Genomic DNA, 17395 nt, shown 5'->3' on the forward strand with positions numbered 1-17395 from the left:
CTATTGGATGGTGAAGGAGAGATAATTGAGCTTAAATTTCCCTACTGAGGAAGGCAATCCCCCAAAGCCAAATGGCTTGAGACACCTCCATGGCCATCCAAAGAAGAAATGTGTGCCTCTATCAAAACAAGATATTGTGTATAAAATCCCAATAGCTCTGGGATCATTTTCCTAGCTAACATGTCCATCCAGTTTAATACTATGTCTGACCTACAAACTGAGCCCTCGTCAATGGCTTTACTTAATTTCCTGGATACCATCTGGAACCAGGTCTATTTTAGGAGGAATTTTAAATTAGGACTAACATTCTAATAATATTATTGGGAATTTACTTAGGGTTTAAAGTCACTATGTTACAGAAACTTTACAAATGAACATATGAGCCAGAAGCTAAACAAATGTTCTTGCCTTTATCTCTCTTCAAAGGGAGAAAGCAAGGGTCAAAACCATGTCAATTTTCCATTCCAAAAATTCCCCTACATTACTTTCATTCAGCAGAAAGTAGCCAGAATGGAGTCAATTCCCCTATTCCATACATAGGGATCAGAAAACTTGACAGTGAGGAATTATTAGCCATAATAAAGGCACCTTCCCTTCCCACATTTTACCTTCATGAAGGCATCTACTCTAACCCTAGTCTTGTGAATATTGTTTTCATAAGAATTTTAGGAGTCCACTGAAAGGGGATGATTTGGAATGGCAGACTTTTGACCCAGCTAAAGGAAATCTCCTCCCAATTGATGTTGAGCTCTCCCAACTGATGTTGAGCTCTGTAACAAGAAACTGCCAGCTGAGGGATCCATGCTACACTCCCCTGCCAAGGTAGGACCTTCATCAGAAATGGTAGAGTTAGAAACATAACAGGGGATTCCAATTCAATCCCATCGAGGTGGCATGTACCAATGCCATCTCACTAGTACCAGTGATCAATTTCTGTTCACAATTGATCATAATGATAGGACTAAGAACCAAAGGGATCACATAAACAAGAATAGTGTCTGGAAATACTAGCTGATAGAATAAAAAAGGTAGAGAACGATCCAACATGGGAAGTGAGATACACAGCAGACCCATAGAATGGCAGATGTCCTAAACAGCACTCTGAACTCAGAATCAGCCCTTAAGGCATGCAGATCTGGCTGAAAAGTCCATGAGAGTATTTCAGGCATGGAAAGCCAAGACACTCTGGGGAAAAAAAAAACCTAAATGAAAGATCTCCACACGTGAGATCCCAGTGGAAAGAATGGGTCCTCAAAGAAGGAGGTACCTTTCTCTGAAGGGAGGAGAGAACTTCCACTTTGACCATAGCCTTGTCTAAATATGATTAGAGTTGGTGAACCCAGGGGGCTTCCATAGCCTTGGCAGCTCATGACAAGAGCCTAGGGTGATTACTGATGCCATAAACAAGAGTGTCAATTTGTTAAGTCAATAACAGTAGTCACTGTGCACTTACTCCTCATGTAGGATCTCTGTCCTTAGTGTACTGTACATTGAGATTTAATGTTATAACTAGCACTCAAACAGTATTTTTCACTTTATGTTTCTGTGTGGGAGCAAACTGTTGAAATCTTTGCTTAATGTATGCTAAACTGATCTTCTGTATATAAAGAGAATCGAAAATGAATCTTGATGTGAATGGAAGGGGAGAGGGAGTGGGAAAGGGGAGGGTTGCGGGTGGGAGGGACGTTATGGGGGGGAAGCCATTCTAATCCATGTTCTGTACTTTGGAAATTTATATTCATTAAATAAAAGTTAAAAAAAAGGAAAAAAACCCAAAAAGCATGAAATTCTGCATAATTGTTAATCAAATAGACTCATTATTCTATTTCTAACCTCACTCTGCAACTGTCCTGTTGGCTTGTTGGGAAAGAGCTCATTTTGGATTCGGGGATCTCTTTCCCCCAAGAGTACTGGATTTTTTAAATTAACCCTTTCCTTTTACCAACACTCTGATGAGTTGACCATCTGAGCAGCAAGCAGCAAGGGCCTGATTATTTGGTAACTATCATTGAGATTTCATAGACTTCTGTGTCCTTGTTTGTGGATTAACTGTTCTGTTTTATTCTCCCCAAAACCATGTCTTCATTATTTTAATTGGCACTTGGGACAGTCCAAGCCTTTAGAAACAACACCATTCTAATTTCTAATTAAATTTTAGTACTTTATCATCAGGTTTGATTTCCAAGTTATCTGGTTGAACAGCTTGTTAAAATAAACAGACTATAAGAGAATATTTTACATTTCTGATTATTAAATGAGGAAAAGACATTTTATGTTTTGTCAAAATCTCATTCTCTACTTTTTTTTATTTTTTAGATTTATTTATTTATTTATTTGAAAGTCAGTGTTACACAGAGAGAGAGAAGGAGAGGCAGAGAGAGAGAGAGGTCTTCCATCCACTGGTTCACTCACCAATTGGCTGCAATGGCCGGAGCTGTGCCAATCCAAAGCCAGGAGCCAGGAGCTCCAGGTCTCCCAGGTGGGTGCAGGGGTCCAAGGACTTGAGCCATCTTCTACTACTTTCCCAGGCCACTGCAGAGAGCTGGATTGGAAGTAGAGCATCTGGGACTTGAGTCGGTGCCCATATGGTATGCTGGCACTTCAGGCAGTGGCCCCTTCATTCTCTACTTTTGTTAGGTTTCCATACTTAAATTTAATAGTTGAAAAGATAGTTTTGTTATTAAGATATTTAAGTAATTTCTTTATTAATCAAATAATTTTTATTACTAGACCAATTCCCCAGAGATTAGAGTTGGCTAGAGGATAAAGGTTTATTTCAAGGACTAAATAGTCTTGGGGGAAGAGATCTCAAGATCCAAAATGTGCTCTTCCTGCCCATAAGCTAGTAAAAAAATGGAAAAGGAGTAGCTACAGTGAGATTAGAAAATTTGAGTCTAGTTAATTGATAATTTGGCAGATTTTTCAGGCTTTGTGTTCTGATGATTTATTGGAAAACCCAAGGTGTCAGTCAAGCATTGGTTTTTAATTTGAATTTTGTCAGGTGCATCAGCTGAAGAGTTTCCTTGTTAGCTGGGTTGATCCTGGATTCCTTGTGTAGGGAACAAAACTTTTGCAAAGGCAAGTGAAATCCACCTTAGCTAAGTGTTGCCAGATCTGGCAAGCAAATGCATTTGGTGCACACCAAGGTTGGCTATACATCCAAAGCCAGGAGCAAGATGCTTCTTCTGGGTCTCCCCTGTGGGTGCAGGGGCCCAAGACCTTGGACAATCTTCTACTGCTTTCCCAGGCCATAGCAGAGAGCTGGATCAAAAGGAGAGCAGCTGGGTCTTGAACTGGCACCCATATGGGATTCTGGCACTGAAGGCAGCAGCTTTACTTGGTACACCACAATGCCAGCTCCAAGTCTGACATTCTAAATCAACTTTCAGTGTGTTCCCAAAATTCTGAATTCAAATGTTCACAAAGCAGAAGAGAAAATGTCTGCATTAAGCTAAAAATCTGAAATGGATAAGGAACATGACTTTATTATGGTTACACGGGTTCCCTGGTGAACTTCGTGTTAAGCAGAATGCTACCCAGAGCTCATTCTCTAATACATTTGTAGAAACACTGCTTTTTATTTATTGTAAAAATATTTATTATGGCCGGTGCCATGGCTCACTAGGCTAATCCTCCGCCTGTGGCACCGGCACCCCGGGTTCCAGTCCTGGTCGGGGTGCCGGATTCTGTCCTGTTTCTCCTCTTCCAGTCCAGCTCTCTGCTGTGGCCTGGGAAGGTAGTGGAGGATGACCCAAGTGCTTGGGCCCTGCATCCGTATGGGAGACCAGGAGGAAGTAACTGGTTCCTGGCTTTGGATCGGTGCAGCACAGTGGCCATAGCGTCCATTTGGGGGGTGAACCAATGGAAGGAAGACCTTTCTCTCTCTCTCTCTCTTACTGTCTAACTCTGCCTGTCAAAAAAAAAAAAAAAATGGCTTCAATGGCTAGGACTGCACCAGGCCAAAGTCGGAAGCCAGGAACTCCATCCAGGTTTCCCAAGTGGGTAGAAGGGGCCTAAGTTCTTGGACTGCCTTCAGATATTTTCCCAGGTGTATTAATAGGGAGCTGGATCAGAATTGGAGGAACCAGGGTTTTAACCAGTGGTGGTAGCAACCCATGGTTCCATATCACATATGAATGCTGTTTTATTAATTTATTCATGTGAAAGGTAGAGAAAAAGACCCTTCTTCTGCTGGATAACTCTACAAAAGCCCACAACAGTGAGGGAGGTAGGAATGCCATGTGGGTATCCCATGCAGATGGTGGAAACCAAGTTTTTGAGCCATGAGGCTGTGGACTCAAAAGAACACTCATGGGAGCTGTGTTGTGGTGTGGTGGGTAAAGTCACCATCTGCAGTGCTGGAATCCCATATGGGCATCAGTTTGAGTCTTGGCTGCCCACTTCTAATCCAGCTCTCGGCTATGGCCTGAGAAAGTAGAAGGTCACCCACATCCTATGGCTCCTGTGCCTATGTGAGAAACCTGGAAGAAGCTCCTGTCTTCTGGCTTTGGATTGGCTCAGTTCCAGCCATTGCAGCCAATTGGGGAGTGAACCAGTGGATGGAAGACCTCCCTCTCTTTCTCTCTGCCTCTCCTTTCTCTGTGTAACTCTGTATTTTAGATAAATAAATAGATCTTTAAAAAAAAACTTGCAGGAAGTTGGGTTGGAGCTGCAAAATAGCCAGGACACACACCAATCACTCTGGTATGTGATGTGGTATGTCCAGAGAAGTAGCTTAACCTACTGCATCATAAAGCCTACACTTCCAATGTCTGGTTTGTGCAGCCTGTGACCTAGGCCCCATGTGTCCAACAAGCAAGTCTCAGGATTCTCCACATGATTGCTATGCCAGAAGGCAAACTTCCAAAGGCAAAATACTTTTTGAACTATGTTGGTATGATATTTACTGTTGTCTCATGGGCTAGAACAAGTGAACTGGAAAATGTCAGGGGGTCCCTGTGGTGAAGGATTATATCAAGGTTTATATACAGGGAGGAGTGTCACATGAAACAGTTACAGAAAGCTGTACTAGTATATTATGTCCATTTTTCCTATACATATAATTGTGGCCAAAAACTGATTTTAAAGCTGCATACTTGTATGGAATTTTAAATACATAAAATACTGTAAGGAAAACAGTATTGCCTGAGTAATTTTCTGTGTAATATAGATACTAGTGAAAGCATAATGTGTACTGCTACTTATATGAACAATTATGTCTATGCATTGACATTGTTTTTTTATGATTTATTTATTTGAAAGGCTGAGTTACAGAGAGGCAGAGGCACAAAGAGAGAGGTCTTCCATCTGCTGATCACTCCCCAAATGGCCTCATTGGCTGGGGCTGGGCCAATCTGAAGCCAAGAGCCTGGAGATTCTTCTAGGTCTCCCATGTACCTGCAAGGGGCCCAAGGACTTGGGTCTTCATCCCCTGCTTTCCCAGTCCATAGCAGAGAGCTAGATAAGAAGTGGAACAGGTGTACTGGAATTGGTGCTTCACCCACTGCTCCACAGTGATGGCCCTGGCATTGATTTTTTTTTACAGAATTGGTAACAAATTCATATTTTAATTAACCTAACAATAGTCTATGTTTAACCTGAGTGATTGGTCGAGTTGTGTGTGCTCTTTCAGGGTCTTTTCTGCTCTTCCCATGTGTAAAGCCTATATTCCTCCATAGGGAGGGTGCTTTATTTTTGTTGCCCAGCTCATATGCCCATTTTTCTATATGCATTTCTTTCATGATCTTGCTAGCACAGTAGAATCTAGGAAGAATTTAAACTGTCTCACCCCTCCCTCCAAATAATTCCTCTTGCAGATAAAATTCTAGAGACCTCTACATGTGGCCAAGTCCAATGAAAATAAATATATTGCCAGTAAGTTGTTCATTTGTTCCTTAGCTTCTTTCACATTGTATTTTTAAGAGCTTTCTGAGATTTTGTTAAATAAATTGGAAAAGCATAAAGAAATATAATTCAGAATCAGGATTTATATAAGATAAAGTAAGCATGGCTGCAAGATCTAAAGCCGTCTGAGCTGAATGTACATTGGTCTCAATTTTTTTATTGCCATAGCTACAAGACTTTTTACATGGTTTGAGTTGAAACTTAGAGAAGAATTTGCTACCTCAGAAACAATTAATTAAAATGTTTATATTTGGAATTGTTAATGTATGGTGTCCTCAAAAGCTTTTTGGAGGCTGAGCTTGTTTCATGGATCAGATCAGAAATTGTGTAGAGGACAGAATCTATTGCACATCCTTAAATAACTCTCCATAGTTAAGAGACTACTTAGGAATATTTCAGACTCGCAAAGTTATCTTTTCAGGCAAATTATTCCATTTTTTTGACAGGCATCGTTAGACAGTGAGAGAGAGAGAGAGAGAAAGGTCTTCCTTCCATTGGTTCACCCCCCAAATGGCTGCTATGACCAGCACACTGTGTCCATCCGAAGCCAGGAGCCAGGTGCTTCTCCTGGTCTCCCATGTGGGTGCAGAGCCCAAGCACTTGGGCCATCCTCCACTGCCCTCCCTGGCCACAGCAGAGAGCTGGACTGGAAGAGGTGTAACTGGGACAGAATCCAGTGCCCCAACCGAGACTGGAACCTGGTGTGCCAGCACCGCAGGTGGAGGATTAGCCTAGTGAGCCACGGCACCAGCCAAATTATTCCATTTTTTGAAACATTTGTCAATGGCGTAAACTATAGTCAGAGCCAGAGACAATTCTCTAGTCTTTGCTTTACTTGAATATTTTGTCATCTTAAAATATTTATATACTTGAGAGAGAAGAAGTAGATGGAAATATATTGAGACCTTTTTGAAAAAAGTTTTTATTTATTTATTTATTTGAGGGGCAGAGTTACAGGGAGAGGAGAGACAGAAAAGTCTTTTTAAAATTTTTTTGACAGGCAGAGTGGACAGTGAGAGGGAGAGAGAGAGGAAGGTCTTCTTTTTTCCATTGGTTCACCCCCTAATGGCTGCTGTGGCCAGCAGGCTGCGGCCAGCACACCACACTGATCCAAAGCCAGGAGCCAGGTGCTTCTCCTGGTCTCCTATGTGGGTGCAGGGCCCAAGCACTTGGGCCATTCTCCACTGCACTCCCGGGCCACAGCAGAGAGCTGGGCAGGAAGAGGAGCAACCAGGACAGAATCCGGTGCCCCAACCGGGACTAGAACTTGGGGTGCCAGCGCTGCAGATGGAGGATTAGCCTATTGAGCCGCAGCACCGTTCCCAGAAAAGTCTTCCATCCACTGGTTCACTCTCCAAATGGCCCAAACTGCTGGAGATGGGCTGATCCAAAGCTAGGAGCTTCCTCTGGGTCTCCCAGGCCATAAACAGAGAGCTGGATCAGAAAAAGAGCAACTGGGGCCAGTGCTGTGGCTTAGTAGGTTAAGCCTCTGCCTGCAATGCTGGCATCCCATGTGGGCAGTGATTTGAGTCCCAGCTGCTCCCCTAATGATCCAGCTCTTTTCTATGACCTGGGAGAGCAGTAGAGGACGGCCAAAGTCTTCAGGCCACTGCGTCCACATGGAGATTTGGAAGAAGCTTCTGGCTCCCTGGCTTTGTATTAGCCTAGCTCCAGTTGTTTGTGACCATTTGGGGAGTGAACCAGTGGATAGAAGACCTTTCTTTCTTTCTGTCTCTCCATCTCTGTAACTCTACTTTCAAATAAACAAACAAATAAATAAATAAATCTTAAAAAGAAGAAGAATAGCATTCAAGAACACATACTGTTGCCCATATGGGATGCTGGCACCATGAGTGTAGTCTTACCCTACTATGCCAGAGAGACAGAGAGAGAGAGAGAGAGAGAGAGAGAGACCTTTAATCCACTGATTCACACTTCAAATGCCCACAGCAGCCAGGGCTGGAACAAAGTAATAGCTGAGAGCCAGGAATGTAGTCCTGGCTTCTCATTTGAGATGCAGAAGCCTACTTGCTTGAGTTGTCACCACTGACTTCTGGTGTCTAGATTTGCAAAAATCTAGAATTAGGAGCTAGTGCTGGAAAGACAGCCAGAAATGTTATTGTAGGACTAGGGCACGAGCCTAAATGACTGCCTCACTTCTAGAATCTTTTGCCTTGCCATAGTTGAAACTAATAGACAGCCTTCTGGAAGCCATCCTGTTTGTATCATGACATCACTGATGGTTTCTTCTCTTTTCACTGGTATCCTGTTGATTCCACTCTGCAATTCACCTTGACAGGTTTGACCCTATCTGGTCTGACATGTCTGTTTCCTTCCAGCTTGCATTTCTTGCACAGCATGATACCACTATATCTATGCCCTGTTGAGTGTTTCTTTGTAGCCATCCAAATGGCACCTCATGCCACACAATTCTAAATTGAAAACCTGGGGCTGACATTGTGACTTTGTGGTATAGTGGGTTAAACAACTGCCTAGGATGCCAGCATCCCTTATGGGGTCTGGTGTGTTTCCTCATTGCTCCACTTCCAATCCAGCTCCCTGCTTAGGGCCCCTGTGAAAACAACAGAAGATGGTCCAAGTGCTTCGACACCTGTCACCCATGTGGGAGACCCAGATGAAGCTTCTGGCTCCTGGTTTCAGTCTGGCCCAGCTCTGGCTGTTACAGCCATTTGGGGAGTGGAGCAACAGCTGGAAGATCTTTGTCTTCTCCTCTCTCTCAAAACTATGTCTTTCAAAACAAATCAGTTAATCATTAAAAATAAATAAGATGAAAAACACATAATTTATTTTCTTTTTAAATATTACTACCAAGTAGCCTTGACCCAAATCATCAGAATGAAAATTTTCCTGGAATGCTCTTCTATCTTTTTTTCCCCAGAAACTTTTTAATTAAGGAATACAAACTTCATGCGTTTCATCATTAAAACTTGAAGAACATAGTGATTCTTCCAACCATACCCACCCTCCCACCCACACTCCTACACCCTTTCTTTCTCCTACTCTTTGCATTCTTATTTTTCACTAAGATCTATTTGCAAATAACTTTATACACATATGATTAACTATACTAATTAAAGATTTCAACAAATAATATGAAAAAAACCCCTCTTCCTCAATAGTTGAGACAAGGGCTATTCAGTCATTGCTTCTCAAAGTGTAAATTTCATTTTTATGAAAAAATTAGTTATCTATTAGTTATCACAGATCAGGGAGAACATATGGTATTTGTCCTTTTTGGACTGGCTTATTTCACTAAGTATGATGTTTTCCAGTTTTATCCATTTTGTTGCAAATTAAATGATGTTTTTAACCTCTGTCAGTATTCCATGGAGTACATATCCCATAAGTTCCTTTTTAAAAAGTGATTTATTTATTATTTATTTGAAAGTCATAGTTACACAGGAGAGGCAGAGAGAGAGAGAGAGAGTCTTCCATCTGATGGTTCACTCACCAGTTGGCCGCAACAGCCAGAACTGCACTAATCTGAAGCCAGGGACCAGGAGCTTCTTCCAGGTCTCCAATGTGGGTGCAGGGGCCCAAGGACTTGGGCCATCTTCTACTGCTTTCCCAGGCCATCGAAAAGAGCTGGACTGGAAGTGGAGCATCCAAGACTCGCCAAACCAGTGCCCACATGGGATGCTAGCACTGCAGGCAGCTGCTTTACCCACTATGCCACAGCACCGGCCGTGATAATCTTTTTCATCTGTATTTCTCAGTGTGGCACTGGTTTTGGTAGAACTTAACCTTCAGACCTATCTTTTTTGCTTTCTTTGGACATTCATAGGCTTCCCAACTTTCCTTTTTTTCTCATGGTAATCCAAATGATACTCATATTTTATGGTGTAATTCAATAGTCATAATGTTCCATGTTGCACTCAAATCCAGAATCTTGAATAATGCCAGGCACCTGTGTTATCCCCAGGGGTAGCTACCCTTGGTTCGTAGACCTGTTCACAGAGAAATGTTATGTGCTTTCTGTGTACCCCATGTAGAGGCTTAGAACATGGGGGGGGATCATAGCAATCTGCCCATTTTAGGGGCAGAAGTAGGGAGAGACCCCTGAGTTCACACGAGACACTCTTCACGGAGGCCTTGATTGTGCACCCTTGCTGCACATGTCTCTGCCCTCTGCAGTGTCCCTCTGCAATCCACACTGTACCCATTGGCAAGGACTTGCAGGGTTAGATTGCTTAGGTGTTGTGTTTCCTCTGTATCACCCTTGGCCTCTCTACAGCTTAAACCCTCCATACTTTTTTGTCAGTAATGTTGCTTCTGACAAAATAAAAAATAGACTTAGATATATGTTTTCATAATTTTTAGATGGGGTCAACTTTTTGAGACATGATGTTTTAATCTTGCCTTTTATGATTTTTGAAAACCATGTTTTATGTATATTTCATTCTCCTTTCCTTTGGCCAATTTTGAGCATTTGGAAGCATTTACTTGGGGTCTATTTAACCCGTTCACATATTTAACAGTGTTGTCATTGCCATAACCTTCAGTTATCAGTTACTTGAGAGATGACAGATTGCTCTTGATTCCCAAAGGATTGCTTGTACTTTTTATAAGAACGGGAGGAGGCAACCTTAAACAATAATATATAAAATACTCTGACTCCTGTTACTTGCCAAGCAGTGGTCATGTTTCATCTTTTTTCAATGATTTATTTATTAATTTGAAAGGAAGAGTTACAGAAAGAGGAGAGAGATTCTATCTGCTGATTCATTACACAAATGGCTGCAGTGACTGGTGCTATGAGAGTCTGAAGCCAGGATTCTGGAATAATCTTCCACATCTCCTATATGTGTGCAGGGCACCATGCCCTTGGCTCATCTTCTGCTTTCTGAGATACCTTAGCAGGGAACTGGATTGGAAGTGGTACAGAGAGGCTTTGAACTGGCACCTATATGGGATTCCGGTGTTGCTGTCAGTGGGTTACCCTTCTATACCACAGTGTTGGCTCCAATATTATTTTATTTTATTGAACCACCCTGTGGGGAGCAGCCCGGACTGGACTGAGTTACTGGAATTGGGACTTATTCTATGCATCTGCTCTCCCACAATATGGCGCTGGGAGAGAAGTAAACAGCTTCCACACAGCTGCCTCCAGTTCAACTAATAAACTGTAGGACTTGCTCCTGATTGGAGGAGAGCGGCGTGCTCGGCGTGTGGGCAGCCGAGTTGGGATTGGCGGAGGAGGACTATAAAGGAGGAGAGAGACGGCATGCACCAGGAACATCTATGGGGAACATCTAAGGGAACCCGTGCAGCCCCCGAGAAAGCCGGCCGGTGGTGTGCCGCTCCCCTGCGGAAGTGGGGAATGTGGCCAGGGGGAACTGCCCTTCCACGGAGGTGGAAGGGATAGTAGCCAACCCGGGAAGAACCAGCAGCAAACCCGGGGAGGGCCGAGCCGACGAAAGAACAGCGCAGGGTCCTGTGTCGTTCCTCCACGAAGAGGGGGAGCGACACACCCAAATAGGAGTTTTCATGGGGATTCTTTGAGTCTTGCAGGTATAAATTGTGTGCAAATAATGATTTTTTTCAAGATTTAAAGGTTAAGCTACAGCCTGAATCCAATATGGGTACCAGTTTGAGTCTGGCTGCTCCACTTCTGATACAGCTCTCCTAATGCACCTGGGAAGGCAATGGAAGATTGTCCAACTCCCTGGGCCCATGTAGCCATGTGGGAGACCCAGCAGAGCCTCCTGACTCCTGGCTTCAGTTGGTTCCAGCCCTGGCTTTTGCAACTGTTTTGGGAGTGAGCTAGCAGATGGAAGACCTCTCTCTGTGTCTCACTTCCTCTCTCTCTAACCCTGACTTTCAATTAAATAAATATTTTTTTACCAAAGAAATATTTTAAAATGTATTTTCTCAATGCCTTTGTTGATGATCATGAAATTTGTTTCAGTAGACTTCTGAATATCATGAAATATGACAGGGGTACTTCATAAATGTTTGGGAAATAGAATTGAGATGTAAGTTATTTTTGGTGCTGTAAATCTTGAAACCATATATACTCAATAAAAATTTTTAAAAATTTAATTATTTGAAAGACAAGAGTTACAATGAGGCAGAGGCAGAGGGAAGAGAAGTCTTTCATCCACTGGTCCACTCCCCAAATGGCCACAAGGGCAAGACCTGGATCAATCTGAACTCAGGGGCTAAGAAATTTTCCAGCTGTCCCATGTGGGTGCTGGGCCCCAAAGACTTGACCATCTTCCACTGTTTTCCCAGTCCATATCAGAAAGCTCTATTGGAAGTGGAGCAGTTGGGACTTGAACCAGCACCCACAGGGGATGCTGGTACTGCAGGCAGCGGCTTTACCCACTACGCCACATAGCTGGCCCCAGATTTTTTAATATTGAGATTTTCATTATCCCTGGAATAAACATTAAAATTCCTTCTCTCTTGTCCTTTTTTTTATTATGTCCTTCCCTACCAGTAGGTGTCAGAGTTTCCTTAGATCCTGTTCACATTCCTTTTCACATTATGTTATCCTGTTCTTTATGATATTTCATTCACTCTGATCACTGATATTCTGCTACTTAATCTCTACACTGAGCTCTACCTCATATTTCTAGTTGCCTGTTGTTGATCCTGACATACAGAAACTTCAAACACAATGTGTCCAATTTCAGTCTCACGTCTTTTCATCATATTCTTGTTGATTTTTTTTCCCAATTTCAACATCCTATACCAGTGCCCACACAGTCTTTCATACATACATCATGGAATTGAACTCCACTTTTGATCCTTTGCCCAGCCAATTATAACTGAATTGTGTTATTGTTTCCTGTCTTTTCTGTTCAGTATTCTTACTACTCTGTCTAATGGTTAGTGGTCATGTCTCTTTTTGATTTCTCCTCTAGTTCTTCCTTTTTATGACTCCATTCTCTTTCCAGAGTTTGGCTCTTAAAATGCAAATCTTCTGGGGCTCAGTGATGTGACATAGGCTAAGCCTCTGAATGTGGTGCCAGCATTCCATATGGGTTCCCATTTGTGTCCTGACTGCCCATCTTCTGATCCAGCTCTCTGTTTTTGTCCTGGAAAAATAGTAGAAGTTGGCCCAAGTGCTTGGGACATGCACCTACATGAGAAAGCTTGAAGGAGCTCTTGGCTCCTGGCTTCTGAGTGACTCAACTCTGGCCATTGAGGCCATTTGAGGAGTGAACCAGCAAATGGAAGACCTCTCTCTCTCTCACTGTCTCTCTCTCTCTCTTTCTCTGCCTACAACAAAGCCATCCAGTCCTGGGCTTTTCTTTTTTTTGGGAGGGCCTTTATTACTGATTCAATTTCTGTCTTGGTTATGTATCTGTTTCAGTTTTCTATGTCTTCATGGCTCAATTTAGGTAGGTTTGTTGTGTCCAGGAATCTATCAATTTTTTAGGTTTCCCAGTTTGTTGGCATACAGTTCTTCAGAGTAATTTCTGATGATTCTTTATATTTTTGGGTGTCTGTTGTTACAATTTCTTTTTCATCTCTAATTTTAGTGATTTAGGTATTCTCTCTTTTTTTTTTCAGTTAGTTGGTCCAATGGTGTATGAATTTTGCTTATTTTTTCAAAAAACCAGCATTTGCTTCTGATTACTTCTGTGTAATCTTATGATCAGTTTTTGGAATTCCATTCCTTGATTTTCTTCCATCTCATCATCTTCACAATCTACTACTGAAATGCTGTTCTTTTGGGGAGTGTCATGTTGTCTTTCTTATTGTTTCTTGAATTGGTTTGTTTGTTGTTTGGCATTTGCAAATTAAACTCTGCTGGGTTGAATATTATTTCCTTCAAATATACCTGGAATCTCAGAATGTGATTTTATTCTGAAATAGAATCTTTGCATATGTAAGTAGCTAAAATAAGACCTTTCAAGATCAGAATGGGCCCTAAATTTAATGTGTTTTTTCTTAATATTTTTTATTTATTTGAGAAGCAGAGTTACAGAGAGGCAGAGGCAGAGAGAGAGAAAGAGAGGGAGAGAGAGAGAGAGAGAGAGAGGTCTTGTACTTGCTGGTTTGCTCCCCAGATGGCCTCAATGGCCAGAACTGTGCTGATCCAAAGCCAGGAGCCAGGAGCTTCTTCCAGTTCTCCCATGGAGGGGGGACAGGGGCCCAAGGACTTGGGTCATTTTCTACTGATTTCCCAGGCCACAGCAGAGAGCTGGATCAAAAGTGGAGCAGCGGCACTTGAAGTGGTGCTCATAAGGGATACTGGCACTGCAGGTGGAAGCCCTACCTGCTACACCACAGTGCTGGCCCCAATATATATTGTATTTATAAGCAGGTCATATAGGGGCCAATGCTGTGGCACAGAAGTTTAATCTCCACCTGTGGCACCGGCATCCCATATGGGCACCAGTGCTAGACCCAGCTGCTCCTCTTCCAATCCAGCTCTCTGCTGATGGCCTGGGAAAGCAGTAGAAGATGGCCCAAGTCCTTGGGCCCCTGCACCCATGTGGGAGACTTGGAGGAAGCTCCTGACTCCTGGCTTTGGATCAGCCCAGCTCCAGCTGTTGCCACCATTTGGGGGAGTCAACCAGCAGATGGAAGATCTTTCTCTCTGTCTCTGCTTCTCACTGTCTGTAACTCTACCTGTCAAATAAATAAAATAAAATATTAAAAAAGAAAGCCATATGAAGACACACAGAAAGGTGATGTCATGACAACAGGGGCAGAAATTAGAGAGATACAGCTTCTAGCCACTGAATGCCAATGATTGCAGGCAATCATCAAAAGCTAGGTAAAGGTAAGGAGGCATTCTCCAGAGCCATTAGAAGGAACATGGCCCTGCCCACACCCTGATATCAGACTTTCAGCCTCCAGAACAGAAAAAGAATATATATTTATTCCATATTTTTATATGCCTATCCCATTTTCGTTGTTTTAAGTCACCTATTTTGTCGTGATTTTTATGGCAGCCTAGGAAACAATACACATTCAAATGCTTCCATCTTTTACTCTGAAACATCAGATTCCGCATTTATTCACTAGCAAGGCATTAATTTTTTTTAATAGGCAGAGTGGACAGTGAGAGAGAGAGGGAGAGAGAGACAGAGAGAAAGGTCTTCCTTTTACCATTGGTTCACCCTCCAATGGCCGCTGCAGCAAGCGCACTGTGGCCGGTACACTGCGCTGATCCAAAGCCAGGAGCCAGGTGCTTCTCCTTGTCTCCCATGGGGTGCAGGGCCCAAGCACTTGGGCCATCCTCTATTGCACTCCCGGGCCACAGCAGAGAGCTGGAGTGGAAGAGGGGCACCCAAGACAGAATCCAGTGATCTGACCAGTACTAGAACCTGTTGTGCTGGCGCCGCAAGCGGAGGATTAGCCTATTCAGCTGCGGTGCCAGTTGGCATTAATCTTTCAGTCTGTCCTTCTCCAAGATAAATCTGCATTGCTTCAAACATTTTTGATGTAGCACAATTACTACAACCTGGTTGATTCTGTGTCCTGAAACTGTATGGAATTCATTTTTGGATTTAATAGTTTTTTTTTTTAATTTTCATTTTTAAAGATATATCTATTTTAGTCCAGCCACCACCTGCCATTCCACTATACCATGTGTGCACTGATTAGAGTCCTGGCTCCTCTACTTCCTATCCAGCTTCTTGCTAATGCACTGGAAAATCAGGGGAAGATGGTTCAGGTGCTTGGGCCTCTGCAACCTATGCTTCTGGCTCCCCAGCCATGCCACTGTAGACATGTGGGCAGTAAACCAGGATCAAAGATCTCTCTATCTCCTTGTAACTCTGCCTTTCAAATAAATGAAATAAATCTTAAAAAATATTTGTTTGCTATGTTTGCTTGCTATAATATTTATTTATTTGAAAGGCAGTTACACAGAGAGAGAGAGAGAATCGGCTTTTGCATCTGCTGGTTCACTTCTGCAATAAGCAGGGCTGGGACAGGCCAAAGCCAGGAGCCAGGAGCTTCTTCCAGGTCTCCCACATGGTTGCAGAGGCCCAGACACTTGGACCTTGGACCCAGGTGTATTACCTGAGAACTGGAATGGAAGTTGAGCAGATGGAACCCACACTGGTATCCATATGAGATGCTGTCATTACAGGAGGCCACTTAACCTCCTCTGCCACAGTGCTGGTCCCTATTTGTCTTAAAAGCAGGAGACTCTGAGATAGGCAGAGACAGATGGGGAGAGTAAAAATGACAGTTTATTTCTTGAATGTCTACAACAGCCAGATCTTTGGCAGACTGAAGCCAGCAGCCATCATTGTCTCTTACATTGGGTAACAGGCACATAAGGCTTGGACCATCCTCTGCTGCTTTCCCAGGCATATTAGCAAGAAACTGGATCAGAAGCAAAGTAGCTGGGATTAGAGCTGGTGCTCTGCTATGGAATGCTGGCAGCACAAACAATGGCTTGACATGCTGCACAATTCAGGACAATGAATAGCCTCTCATGGAATCATTAGGGTTTTCTAAATAGCTAAGGTCCAGTTTTATTTCTTTTTGTCACTAATTGTTCCCACTAGATGTTTCAGTCCTATATACAATTGAGGTGATGAGAGTAGACATCCTTGTATTTTTGTTGTTATAGTAAGTTTTTCTTTTCTTTTTTTTTAAGATTTATTTATTTATTTCAAAGTTAGAGTTACACAGAAAGAGGAGAGGCAGAGAGATAGAGAGGTCTTCCATCTGCTGGTTCACTCCCCAGATGGCTGCAACAGCTGGAGCTGTGCCATCAGAGGTCAGGAGCCAGGAGCTTCCTCCAGGCCTCCCAAATGGGTGCAGGATCCCAAGGACTTGGGCCATCTTCTACTGCTTTCCCAGGCAACAGCAGAGAGCTGGATCAGAAGAGAAGCAGCTGGACTAGAACCAGCACCCATATGGGATGCCGACACTTCAGGCCAGGGCTTTAATCCACTGCACCACAGCGCTGGCCCTGGAAATGTTTATATTTTCAAGGAGTCAGGAGAGACAGAAATCTTCCATGCTCTGGTTCATTCCTGATGGCTGCAATGGCCAGCCTTGGGCCAGCCCAAAGACAGGGGCTTCTTTTGGGGCTCACATGGGTTACAGGGGCCCAAGCATTTGGAGAATCTTCTGCTGACTTTTCCTGGTCATTAAAAGGGAGCTTCATCAGAAGTGGAGCATCTAGGACACAAACCAATGCCATATGAGAGGTTGGCATTAGATGGTGACTTTACCCAGTATTCTACGATGTCTGCCTAAGAGGAAAAGTTTTCAAATTTTCACTGTTGACTGTGGTGTTAGCTGTGAGCTTGTCATTTATGGCCTTTATTTTATTGAGATACATTTCTTTTTTTAAAAGATTTATTTAGTATTTGAAAGTCAGAGTTACAAAGAGAGAGGAGAGGCAGAGATCTTCCATTCACTAGTTCAACTCCCCAGATAAATGCCCAACTGATGGCAGGGCTGGGCCAGGTCAAAGCCAGGATCCAGGAGCTTCATCCTAGTCTCCAACATAGGTGCAAGCAGTTGGGCCATCCACTGCTGCTTT

The sequence above is a fragment of the Oryctolagus cuniculus genome, chromosome 12 (assembly GCF_964237555.1).
Source record: "Oryctolagus cuniculus chromosome 12, mOryCun1.1, whole genome shotgun sequence".
NCBI lineage: Eukaryota > Metazoa > Chordata > Mammalia > Lagomorpha > Leporidae > Oryctolagus > Oryctolagus cuniculus.